This window comes from Dermacentor andersoni, chromosome 11, assembly GCF_023375885.2.
Source record: "Dermacentor andersoni chromosome 11, qqDerAnde1_hic_scaffold, whole genome shotgun sequence".
NCBI classification, from domain to species: domain Eukaryota; kingdom Metazoa; phylum Arthropoda; class Arachnida; order Ixodida; family Ixodidae; genus Dermacentor; species Dermacentor andersoni.
In genome coordinates, this window is record NC_092824.1 from 69,243,567 (window position 1) to 69,255,889 (window position 12,323).

Consider the following 12,323-nt stretch of genomic DNA (forward strand, 5'->3'; position numbering starts at 1 on the left):
TTTTGATTTGCACCCTGATAAGCCGGCGTAGACTGAGTTAAAAGCTACGCTATTTCGGGCTCTACAAGAAAATTCGACAAATGTGCGCATGCGACTATGAGGTAGTGCCGGGCGGCACGCAATCACAGCGGTGCCACTCAAGCCCCTAATTAGTACATGTTATCCGCCTTCATCGGTCTACCATGGCTAACGAACTCTGTGACTACGTTGCTTTGACCGCTAAATCGCCACTCAATGCTTTCTTTTTTTTTTTAAACGACGGCAACGAAACAAAAGGCTCCTGAAAATCGCGCAAGAAACGAGTTCAAATTTCAGAAAACGACCGCCAGCTTCGCTGTTTTGGATGTCGTCACAGCGTGGAATTGCGTTTTTTTTTTTTTACAGCCCTAGTTCTTGGAACAGACGCGTGCTTAACGTTACACCATAGAGATTTGCTACACCATATCTTCCTTTTGATTTTCATAATGGGGGCTGGCGCGCACGCCAAGCCCAACTACCAAAAATTCCATGCTCCAGCTACCCCAACTTGGGGAAGTGGCGTGCTTCAGCCTACCGTAGTGCAATGGAGTGGCCTCCGCACGGGGCCGTGGCCTCTGTGATCACCGCAAACCCAGCACCAGGTAAGTATGCAAGGATCGCAGCTGGAAAACGACGCCATGCCTGAAACGATGACATGTGGTACAAGTAGAGATGTCAATAGAAAGTCAATCTTGGAAGGCGGCAAAGCAACAACAGATGTTTAAAATGACGTATCGGACAGAAGATCATCGTGCTGACAAACCTTTAAATTAGATTAGAGCAGTGCTCTGCTGACTAAGCTGCAAGTGAGAACTTATGCGAGTAAAATGCGTCAGAAAGTTAACGTGCTGTTTTCATCTGCCCTGCCATTCGTGCCGCGGTAACTATGTGGCTACGGCCATGAGCAGCCGAGCTCGAGAGCTCGATACCGGCCGTGGCGGCTGCATTTCGATGGGAAAGAAGCAAAACAATGCATGGTGCATACTTCTTCGATACCCAAGCAAGTAAAATATTATCGAATTAGAAAGGCAAGTCATATAGTAACTGACACAATGACAAGCTGAAGAGCAAGCGGGGGAAAGTTTCGAACGCCAAGGTTTAACGCATTATATATCTTTGTTGATTCGGGCAGGTAATCGTACTGGCAACTTTAGGTGTGGTGCTATTTTCCTTGACAACCAATTATTTTTTTCACCTAGGTTTGTATAAACTGTGTTTCAGACGCTTAGCAGGCATCAACATTGTGGCAAACATGTAGAAAATATGTTATCACTCATTTTTCAAGTAAGATATTGTATAAATAAAAGTATGTGCTAGACAGTGTCACGCATTAGGGAAAGCGTTGCGTAAATGGAGTTAAAAATTAACTTAATAGAATTAGGTAATTACGTCAACAATGTCCAGCTATGCTAGCACTTGATATCATTGTTTATTGACAGATTTACTTAAAAAGCACTGAATATATCAAAAACGGAAATAAATGCCTTCCGTTTAGCATTTGAAGCAAATATTCCCTACGACGGCTACACAATATCACGTGTGCTGTTTTGGAAAGGTTTGAAAAACAAAATATATAACCGGTATCTGGTATTAGCAAGAAATAAATTACTTGAGGCAACGCGCAAAAAGGTACGTAGTTCGAGACAAGTGAACAAAGACAGAACGCTTCAGTTCTGTTGTCCGATGTACCTTTTTGCGCACTGCCTGAAGTTATGCCGTACCAGTTTAGCCCACCTTTCGGTTTTCTTGAAGAAATCAATTACTGCACTCCGTATGTGTCACCTAATGAGCACCTCTGGGCTATATATGTGACGTGAGTGAATTGCGTATGTAGACTGCTGCCCTTCTGAGAGGCTGCATGTGCTCTTGTGCTGCAGTCACCCTGCTGGCGAGACTTTTCACTCTTGCTTACGCAATGAGAAAAAGACAGAATTTACTACAATAAATTAACGTTGTCTGAACCATTATCGTGTTATGCTCGGTATAATGTATTTTCAACTGGCATAGCTACAGCAAATAGAGATAGCACACTCAAGCTTCCACGATGGGGGAACAAGCTCCAGATCGATAGATGTCTTAACTTTCCTCAATTTCTTCTCAATATTCATTCACGTTTGCAGTGGCAGAAACTTTTGTACAGCAACCATTTTCATGAAGCAATTGAAGCTTGTATACCTCCTGCGCTGCCACCGGCAACAATTTATTCACAGCAAGATGTGCACTTCACTTTGCGAGGAGCATGAACGAAAAGTAGCGATATCATCAGATAAAGGTACCTTCTTTCCTAGTAAGGGAGGTGTAGTTTATTTAGGTCATCTGGCGGATAGATAGCACGGGTAATCGGGGCGCCTCTGCTGGCGTTCAAAAATTTGTACATTAGCGTCATGCTAGTGGCGGACTCGAACATCTAGTTCTTTTTTCCAGATATGCGGTATCGTTTTATTAGTTTCCGTTCTTTCTTGGCATTGAGTGCGCAAGCGCGGCGATTCAACAACGCGCAGTCGACAATACACGCCAGTTATAGGACATCGAAACATCAGGCATGGCTGAAGAAAGCAGCAATGAATGCACGCCTCTCGACTTAAGCATGAAGACCGAAGCAACACAGCGTACTAGTCGTGATGGTACCCAGCGAGCTTCATCTACATTGGGCGCCTACAGAACGTGAGCTTTACCACTTGTCAATTTTTTCATTGAATACTGTTACCCTTAGACACGACCCATGTAATAGGCTTTCACATCTGTATATTTGTTCCCACCTGAAATGGCTCTTTTTTACAGCCAGCTTGAGCTTTGAAATCGAAGGCATTCTTAGATAAAGACGCTTCGTCGCAAGGGCGGTGCGGAAATATTGCCAAGTTTAGCGCAATGTAAGCTACTTTGCGATGAGGATAAGATTTTTCAGAACATGAAGCGAACATATACTTGCACAAGAAAATACTTTTCATTGATGTATAAGTGTTGTACTCCTCACACGCGATGAGGTGCTATAGCTTGAAGTCCCGCGTAGAAATTAAATATAATTTCACCTCTTTTTTTTCTTGTCACAGCTAGTAACTGTCTGATGACTTTTTTATTATTTGTAGGATTTCCGACGACGCCTTGCGCTACCCGGAGAACACGCACCACACGCCCACTAGGGACGAGACTTGCAACGACGACGGTACGTAGGCAATTGTCACTCGCCCTTACCATAACCATGGCAGATAGCCCCTGTGGTTGCGGTAGTAGCAGTACATTTATTGCGTATAAACATGCACTTTACTAGCGTTGCCAAGACGGTTTCCGCATGAGCCAGCTTATAACTGTCCTTAGGAAGGAATGTGTTTTTATCTGAATATATCCTATATTCTTAACCTATCCAGTAGAAGTTTTGAATGAATGTGTTCTTGTATTGGGGCGCACATAAAGCACGCTCCTAGATGATGAGGGCAGAAGCCGAGGTTGTAGATTCCATGCAATTAATAAGTAGCTCGTAAATGGAATCATAGCATGACTATTGGTCTACAATTTTATTTGGCAAGCTGAGTCTCGGTGGGTTTGACCTACTAACATCGTGGCAATGTTTCCCTTAAACTGTTTACGCTGGTTTACAAAGCAAGTGCTTTGATCCGAATGCCATGTGTGATGTGCAATTATTTAGGCGTTTCGAATGTTTTAACCGTGCTGGTACCTTTTAGTCAGATTGTGAAAATTGCTCATGAATAGCATGTTACGAGCAGCAGACATATACCGCTGCAGCCGAATGTAGACGTTACAGCGTACAATTTGGGGCACCCCAAAACAGCTTATATTGAAGCTCTTCGTTCTTTCATACAAAGCAAGCCACAGCCACCGCATAAGCAATAATAAATATATAATGAAAAGGCAATGCAAGGAGAAAGAAAACTGTTAAGTAGTTTGCGCTCTGTTACAATAAATCTTTTCCAAATATCTCAACTATGGGCACCTGAAGCATAAACAATCACTTTACCGAACGATTTAGAATCAGTGGGCCACTACTTCAAAATTGCAAAGCTTCGTTAAGAAGAAAATCTACGCCATGCTGAAATACCGGTCTTCCAAGTTTACTGTACTTCTTTTGTGAGGTGATTAGCTTTCCTTGGATACGTCATGCATTGTCCGTACTGCCAGTATCCGCACAACTTATTTCGCAGGCGCAACGAATGGTGCTACTTCAAAGGTGCGACTAATAAAGTCGAGAATTCCAGACAGTAAAAATGAGTTCTTGAATTTACGCCTATGCTACCACACTGTAGTTCATTCGCCGTCAAAGATACAACTAGAATATTTAGTTCCGGTAGTTGGAAATCCGCGTGTAATGTTTTCTTCGGCGTACGAAGGCATAGACACTAATGCATGTGGGTGTAATAATACCATAAACATTCTTAGCCAACTCACCCCCCCCCCCCTTCATATTGTAAATAAAAGTGAATCCAAAAATACGACGTGTCGCTGCAGTTTCAACGCTAATTGCAGTAGCGTAGATGGTCATCCTGAGAGGGTTCTGCCATAATTTCCGCCTTTCATGTCTGTCGCGTGTTCCTTTCAGTTTCACGCAATTGCTGCGCCGTTATAGAAGCTACGTGCACCTAGCTACAATACTTGCAGCGCTATCCATACAGTCCCAACTTTTAACGTCCTTCGACACTTTCCGTTGCATAGTTTAGTAACATATTGCCCCGTGAATTAACACTTCCGCATTTCTTTCCAAGCTAGCGTACTTCATGCAATATGACTCTTACATATGCGCATTCAGCTATGTTCTTGAAAGTTGTTCTATAGTCGATTGATGACCTGCGCAGGAACATTGTTAAAAACAGACGTTTTAGCACTCGTAATGAGCTGGTAGACGTGCAGTGCTTACAACCTGTGCTTGTGTACTTCACCTTCAAGACTCACCAAAAGCAGTTCGGATAACGACTTTCTGAAAGGCGCGTACGTATTTCGATAACGCACCTGCGTCATAGGTCAGTAAATTAAGGGTATACGTCAAACAAAAATGTTAAATCCCTCGAAAGGAATGCGTCCTCTAACTTTTTTCATTGTCATCGTCTGCGACGGGCTGTGCCTGCTGCTCGTAATAGATGAATAAGCAAGACCTTCGTGAGTCATATGATATGCTTATTACTGGATAACACTGCTAATATATTGGGTCAAGGGTTTCACGCACAAGATACCGACATGTGGTTTTCACTTCGAGCACTGTCGTGCACAATGTTCTGCCCTAGGTTTTTGACAAAACGTGGTAATCTTCACAAGAATCGAACACTGCACAATATTCATCGTGCTCAGCATACACATTGCCGCGAAGTTCTTGCATGCATTCAAGACATAGTTGCAGAAAGACAAAGCACTGCGTACGGAAGCACAGCAGTGAAGTTTCCCTACCACTAAAAGCTTCTTGCCTTGCACATTAATCTTGAAATATCAATTTCCAAGAAATTGCCTTTAAACAACGCCGAATGAAATAGTATACTATATTTTCATGTCATACAGGTGTCTCTGACAATGGCCGCACAAGTTTCCAGACCCGAGGCTCCATCAGGAGCATCGATAAAGCAATGCCCAGCACAAGTCGTGCTGGCGTGGATGAAGCATCAGCCACATTTGAAGGCACTGCCACGTAAGTTCCCATTTAGAAAAATTCAATTTAAAAGGCAACTTGGAGACGACAGGGATGGTTACTCGGCATAACAACGATGCCTCTATTCGGTAATTCATCCTTAAGAGGGCTAGCTCTGATGGCTGAAACATAGACTGCATCAGCAGTTTAGAGCGTTCGGCCGACGCAGCCTGCCTTGCCAAACCTAATGGTTTAAACAGAGCGACCGGACACCAGTGTCCGGTACGAACCCGTACCTCATGTCGCAACCACAAAGCTACACAAGCTCGCGCGATTGTCCATCCTGGTAATACACCGCAATATGCGGCGCACTTCCAAGCCTGCTTACTCACTCTCCATAATGGAATATGTAAAGATTGTCGAAGAGAGACGCTCATCGAGGGCGAGACTCACGAAATTAAATAGGGTATTCCTGCTTTCCTGGGAAATTCCTGCAATAATTACGGTAGCACTCAAGTACTTGGGCGAGGGTTAAATGTTGCGATGACCTAAATGACACATATAAGCTGCTGTTCAAAGAATATGATGTCGGCGTAAAAAAGCAGCCTTAGCTCAGCATCTACTACCTAAACACTTTGGAAAAGAGAAATGAATGTGCTTGAGAACACACTGTACGAGTATTGAAGTTTGTGCACTTAAAGGAATGCGACAACATCCTAACTGAACAGTTGCATTTTAGATTCGTCAAATACTGAAAATGTTGAGAAACTCAAGTAACAAAAACATCTTTATCACTCAATGAAACCGACGGCAAAACTTAATGAACGGCGCCAAATAACACATATAAAGCGCTGAGAATTCACTTATTACACAGCGCTCTGAATGTTTCTGCTTTGTGGGTACATCATTCGGCCGTATTCGAACACATTTTATTGATTTCCAGGAAATTGAAAATGAATATGAAGAAAGTTCTCCGCTGAGGATGCTCCGAAAAATGCAGCTAATATAACTGCGATATATATTTTTTTCATGTAGTTAGCTTTGTAAATTCTCAGCTTCTATTGTTTTTAAACTTACTGATTTCATAAGTTTTCCCACTTGCGAGCCTGAATAAAAGTTTGATGGATAATTTGCCGGGATTTAACTGGCTCTGTCAAACGAAATATGATGGTGTGAAAGTTCTAATTTCTTCAATAAATGAACGGGTCTTGATGCCGGCCAAGCCTGCATGATTAGAAACGACGCCCAAGGTAACACCACACAACTCGAACCAAACGATGACATTGCATCAGTCATGTATACAACCGCTACAATAACTAATAAAAGTATACACGTAAAAAGTACATTACCGCGACAATAGCCATCAATGTTCACCTAGTGCTTAAAGTAGTCATTTCAAACGAGCAACATGCTGTACTAAAAACATACGCCATAGGCACTGTCTCCACTCTACTGCCCGTTGTGTTTTTCTTCGCTAAACGGTTGAAGAGATGTCGCACAAGCAATGCGTTAACTCAACGCTTGCAGCGTTCATTACCTTACCGAGAAAAACAAAAGAAAATAGTAACTTCTTCGGTAGCATATTTCATCCAATGTACATGAAAACACTGAAGTATTTGACGTATCTGTGTTTGCTACGTATTGGGGGAAATGATTACGTGTCGTTCTCACGATGCCTTCAGCAGGAATGTTGTGCAGTTCGAATGCGAGTGGACTATTATTTGACTTCGTACAAACACTGCAGGAAAACTTGAACCTGGAAGCTTTTCATTGTATTTGACATGAGCGACCTTAGTTATGCATACAATGTTCGACTGGGAGTCATTCCACCTACACTTGTCAGAAATAAAGCGAAAAGTTCGCCTTTGCACCATTTCCGTTTCTTAAAGTGAGAACTTCAAGTGGCCAATCGCTATACCCGCAAGAAATTGGCCCTAGTGCAGTGAGAGAAAAATATCATGTTTAGATCGGCTAAGTTCCTTATCTAACCACCACTAATAGGCATTTCTTTTCAGTTCGAGTAGCAAGAAAACCAAACCCTCGCTTTGCTTACTACATTATGTATAGACTATGTGAGAAAGGTGCGGGTCTTTCTTATTTTCAAGTTTAGCCACACCGACCAGCTAACGCAGCATTGTTCAAATTTAGCCAAACATGATCCCCAATCGAGCGCCAAGATTAAATGCATCAAGTTAGTGCTAAGTTTCAGAAAGTCGCCTTATCATGAACGCACGATTGTTTATCAACCTCTAAATTCTCATGTGTTTTACTCCTCTCGTAACAAGAGTCGGCCGTTTTGAGCTCATTTTTCCGCGTCCTTGCAGGAATGCTCCTGGAACCGGAGGAATGAAGGAGCAAGGCTCCTGCAGTGTCAGAGCAAGTGTTCAATCTTCTGCCAAGAAGCCGAAACACAAATGTGAAACATGTGGTAAATTTTTGAGGGCTGCCAATCTATCTGCACATTACCGCACGCATACCGGCGAAAGACCATTCAAATGTGAAATATGTGCGAAATCATTCGCGCACAGGTCGAATTTGCGTGATCATGAACGGATTCACACAGGTTTGAAACCCCATATCTGTCAAATATGCACTAAACCGTTCAAAAGCAAAACGGAACTTAACAATCATCTCAAATCACACAGTAACGACAGACCTTTCGTTTGCGACATATGTAATCGCTCCTTTAAGCACAAACGGCATCTCCAAAGACACCGCCAAGGATTTCACGTGGACGGAACACCGTAGGAGTGAGAGCAGTGTGGATTTTGGTCCACAAAGAGAGAAAGCATCGACGCACATCTCTGCCAGAATACTGGGCACTAATTGTGTGGAGATTCGTCTAGACATGCATTTGAACGAATTGCACATCCCGTGACGCATACGATGGGCAGTTTTAAGTGTGACTAGTGCGCAAGCGCAGTAAATCGCCCATGGGTTTTGTATATGAACGTGACCATGCACCCGTGCAGAAAAAAAATAAGCGCTGACATTCTCCCGCCGGAGTGATAAACTAACCGGACGCATCGTGTGGAGAAGCGGGCTTCTTTTGACGTTTAAGACTGCTGAGTGACATGCAAGACGTAAATGATGCCGCTTGATTTTCCGAAATTACAAAAGGAAACGTCGTCTCCAGCAGAATTTGGGATGTATGAATATCGAAGTATGTTGCAGGTCCTGGCTAGAGCTTATTGTTTGTACAACTATGTTGTTCGCCAAAGTAGCTTTAGCGAACTCATTCCTAGACAAACCCTAATGAGCAGCAAGTTCGTGTTTTGTGTCACTAGAGGGTTGAAACGCTCGCACAGAATCGTTGACACCTGGTTCAGTTCTGTGCAAATGGTCTGACAGTGTACTAGTAAACAAGTTTTACCTTATCATCGTTTTAATTATTCTGCAGTGTGAATAGAAGAGAACACCTCTCATTAGGAAACATTTTCAAAGAAGGCAGTTTTCTTGTCAACTAAAAAAAATATCTCCCAAGATTGAGGTCCCTAGGCCTTGCTGCCTTCCAGAGACCGCTTTTACGACAATATGTAGACATAAACATGGAGACATTTATGTCCCTTACAAATTGTTCAATGCACGTAATGCTTTGGCTCACTCTTTGGCTCTTGTATTCACAGCGAAGATTTTTCTTCTTTATCATGCCGATGAGAAAACGGAAACTGAATTAGACTGAAATCATATACAGCTTCACAATATATGTTCTACCAAAACGAATATTTCAGCTGTTGTTGTATTAACGTGGAACTTCTGTCACTTTTAATGTGCAGTTTCTCATTCATTCTGAAGGCGTCTCTTCTCCCTTGCACTCCACTCTATTACAGCTGTAGAATTTTTAGCCTGATGTGACAAACGTGTCCCTGCGAGCAAGATAGGTTTTAGTTATACTATTGACACGCGTAGTTCGTATGTCTTCTTCCTGTGGGCGCGTTTCACCGGATGCCCTTCTCATTGCAGGACGCGCCTGCATGCATCAGAAGGTGCTCCAAAGTTCGGTCTTATTTTTGGTATTGTTCAATTTTTATCACCAAATTTCACGCGCAGCACGAATACATTTGTGCACTCTAGAAGGCACGCGAGGACCAGCGATTCCGCTGGAATCTTCTACGAACAATGTGTGAACAGCCGACGCTTGTTAATCGTAAATCTCTTGTTGGACGATCGATTCATGTGCCCGGCACTATTTTTCTACCCGAATGTAACTTGTTTTGTGGGTTCCGGTTCGCCCAATAAAGAATGGTTCGTGAGTGATGGTTCTTGCTACTGTGTTATTTGTCGTATCTACAACGCGACATCTCGTAGAGGACCTTCGTGGTGACTGATCAAACCCTACCAGTCATGAAAAATCTTGGAGGACGCTTAAGCTTCACCTTCGACAGTGGAACGCGATAGCGTTATCGCACCCCATTCGCACTGCCCATTAATAAACGCAAGGGTATTGGGGCATCCTCGCACCTGTCCCCGCACGGCCCAAATGCGCTCAAACAAGACGAAGGGGAGAAGCGGGCGAGTGGCGCGCACCTGTCGGGGCAGCGCCGTACATTGCCAGGAGGGGGTCTTCTGTGTTTGCCGCAAGATGGCTCTGCGTGTGCGCGAAGCGCAGAATTGTAGCGGTAACATACTTGGCTAGTCGTTTAACTCCGACTTCTGTAACTTACATGCTCATAGTAACCGATATAGACCGCCGTATGACTTTCTACGGAACGTTTCTAAGGCAACGCAGCATTCACTAAAGGCGCTTTTGTCCCGCTTTGAGCCATCGAACTCGTCGCTGAGTGTTAGCGTCTCCTTCTCACATTATGGAGACCCTGGTTCGATTCCCACCCAGCCTATTTTGGAAGTTATTTATGAATGGCCTTCCGGGATTTTTCGCTCATGGCTGACGCCGCCGACACCAACACCAACGACACCAGCTTTTCTACGACACAAGCTCCTTAACGCTATCGCGTTAATATTGTGAACATCGCCATAGAGGAGCGAGCTAGCCGCAGGCTACGCCTGCCGCTTTAGTACGGACCTCTGCCCGAGAAGACCAGGACGATCATGACCCCGACAAATGCCACAGTGAGAGTGCCCGTGTCACCCGCAGTGACGTGTGCTGCAAAGCCAAGGAAGCCACCGATCATTAGCGGATCACCATTTGGAGATCTGGAAAGCTGGCCGGGAAACCTTTGGAAAACCACTATGTTTAACAATTGAATCTTTGACGAGCTGCAGTTTCACAGTGCATTTCTGCATACATTCAAGAGCGTCATACCCAAGGAGCGGGCCGAAGTTGAATAGGGATGCCGCACGAGAACACCGTGACCTTCAGGGCAGAAATTCAGCCACTTCGACCCACAGATGTCCGAGAGGAAAGCGTTCTTCCGCGCCGCGTTTTGAAACAAGTGGTTTACACAGGATGGATACGTGAGCCAGCCAAAACCATTCCAATATTCCTAATGGAAGCCACGGGTATTCAAAAGACGTTGTAATAGCGCACTCAACAACATCGTCACCTGCTGTTCGCGCCGAGGTGAAAAATTCAAACACAATAAGCTCCGACGAACTCCGAAACACCCCCATAACAGTTTCACGTGAACTACTTAAGATGTTCTCTTCGATGCAGCTGAAGTAGCCTTAATTGCTGATGTCGTCTGAGGGAAGGTCCAGCAGCCATTCCCAGTCCCTAAATTGCTGCATCTAAAGCATGGAGTGATGACCTACCTGACTCTCTTCAGGCGTCTGCGTCCCCCATCACGCCCGCACCTGACGAGTGCTCGCTCTGCTGCCACTGAGAAGCCGGACTCGTCTATTGCTTATGCCCTTACCGTGAGATACGACCTTTTGCCGTCAACTGTTTGCGTTCACAGCAACATTGTTTGTGACTGTTTCGCTGCAACTGAATGGAGACCCCGCCGACTGTGCCGATCGCAGTCGCCACGGCACTGCCTCTCACTGAAGCATCCAGAGTACACTGGGCTAATACGTTACTGATATGTGGGTCCATATCCGGTAAACTAAACACAGCAACCTACGGATGTGTGGTTTCTGTTCATTGAAGTGCCCAAGGTCCTCCCCCGCCAAAGTAAGATCTGTCTCCACGACGAAGAAACGTCGTGCTGCAATTTCGACGAAGCTCCCAATAAAAACCACGCTGCCAAAAGATACCTGACGACGCCACGGAAATGTGGGACAGTGCCACGAAGCCATGATCATATACCTCGCAATGAACCAACAGACTATGAACCAACAACACAGACGTTGTCGCCGCGTAGTGGCCGCTTCAGTGGACTGAGGACCTGACTACTCCGTCATGAATCAATACTTAACCGCACAGTCGTTGACAGTTATGACTACATGGCAAGGTCCCCAAATCAGAGCAGCTGGAGGTCACCTAACAAGGACGACTCGAAGGAGCACGTACGTTGAACACAAGAGGTGCTAGACGCCCTTGCGTCGCAGAATCATCCTTTTGTCGCAGGATCACGACAACTCGCCCGCCTAAGCATCAAGCACCAGCCAAGGACGGTCAGACAACGCTACAATCTTCGACGACGCTTCATCGAATAGCAGGCCGGTGACCATGATTAGGTTTTCACCCTCATAAGCCAACGTGGACTGAGGCAATAGCTACGTTATTTCGCACACTCCAGGAAAATTAGGCGAATGTGCGCATGGCCCGTAAGCTCGTAACATGGCCGTAAGCAGTCCAACTTCCGCGGCAGTGGGCGGTTTTACATTAGCCAACCCA

At 44.7% G+C, this 12,323-nt stretch overlaps 1 non-coding gene across 1 annotated transcript; it reads right to left on the minus strand.

The window, feature by feature from the left end:
- Positions 1-466: 466 nt before the first annotated feature.
- Positions 467-628, minus strand: LOC126518405 (U1 spliceosomal RNA). Its single transcript, XR_007596377.2, has one exon. It is a non-coding gene; the product is annotated as a U1 spliceosomal RNA (small nuclear RNA).
- Between the last annotated feature and the right edge of the window lie 11,695 nt (positions 629-12,323).